We start from the raw sequence: 1,614 nt of genomic DNA on the forward strand, positions 1-1,614 counted from the left end.
TTGACTTTGAAGCGTGTGAAGCATGTTCCGGATATTCGGTTGAACTTACTTTCTGTTGGTAAGTTGTGTGATGAAGACTTGGATAGCTCATTTTCTCGTGATAGCTGGAAGCTCACCAAGGGTTCCATGGTTGTTGGTAGAGGTACATGACACTCTACTCTTTATTTAACTCAAGCAAAGATTGTGAAAGATGTTGTTAATGCTGCTGAGTTTGTTGATGAAACTGATTTATGGCATAAGAGATTATGTCATATGAGTGAGAAAGGCATGAATATGTTATCCAAGAGGAATCTTTTATCTGGTTGTAAGGTTGCTTTGCAAAAGTGCAATCATTGTTTTGCTGGAAAACAAAACAGGGTCTCTTTTAAGAGCCATCCACCTTCAAGGAAGCCGGAGATACTTGACTTGGTGCATTTTGATGTATGTGGGCCAATGAAGACAAGAACACTTGGAGGGTCTATCTATTTTGTAACCTTTATTGATGATCATTCTAGGAAATTATGGGTTTACACTTTGAAGACCAAAGATCAAGTTTTGAATGTGTTCAAGCAACTTCAAGCTTCTGTTGAAAGAGAAACTGGAAAGAAGTTGAAATGCATTCGTACTGATAATGGTGGTGAGTACTCAGGTCCATTTGATGCTTATTGTAAAGAGCATGGTATAAAACATCAGAAGACTCCTCCAAAGACTCCTCAGTTGAATGGCTTGGCTGAAAGGATGAACAGAACACTGGTTGAAAGAGTTAGGTGCTTGTTGTCACAATCTGGATTGGCAAAATCCTTTTGGGGTGAAGCTTTGAGCACTGTTGTTCATATCTTGAACCGGACACCATGTGTTCCCTTGCAATTTGAAGTGCCAGAGAAGGTATGGTCAGGTAATGATGTTTCTTATGATCATTTAAGAGTCTTTGGATGTAAAGCTTTTGTTCATATTCCCAAATATGGGAGATCTAAGCTTGATGTAAAGACTAGGTAGTGTATTTTTATTGGCTATGGCATGGATGAGTTTGGTTACAAGTTTTATGATCCTGTTAACAAGAAGGTGATTCGGAGTAGAGATGTTGTCTTTGTTGAAGACCAAACATTGAAGGATGTTGATCATGCAGAGAAGCCAATGGTTCAGCCTAGTGATGATTTTTCTGAGATGGATATTACTCCCTCTATGCCTATGGTACAAGATGGTAGAGTTGAAGCTCAAAATAATGAGCATGATACAAGTACAGGTGAAGATGGAACAGTTGATCCGATACTTGATGAAGTTGGTGATGATGATCAAGATGAAGAACCAACTTTGGAAATTCCTGCAAATGCTCTCAGAAGGTCTACAAGAGAGAGGAAGCCTTCGTCAAGGTATTCTCCACATGAGTTTGTTTTGTTGACTGATGGGGGAGAACCTGAATGCTTTGGAGAGGCTGTTGAAGATGAAAGCAAAGCTCAATGGCTTGAAGCTATGCAAGAAGAAATGAAGTCCTTGCTTGAGAATGATACCTATGAGTTGGTGAAGCTACCGAAGGGTATGCGAATTTTGAAGAACAAATGGGTATTCAGAATCAAGAATGAAGAACACAATTCTAAGCCTCGGTATAAGGCTAGATTGGTTGTTAGAGGCTTTAGC

Source organism: Arachis duranensis, chromosome 4 (genome assembly GCF_000817695.3).
Source record: "Arachis duranensis cultivar V14167 chromosome 4, aradu.V14167.gnm2.J7QH, whole genome shotgun sequence".
Classification (NCBI taxonomy): Eukaryota; Viridiplantae; Streptophyta; class Magnoliopsida; order Fabales; family Fabaceae; genus Arachis; species Arachis duranensis.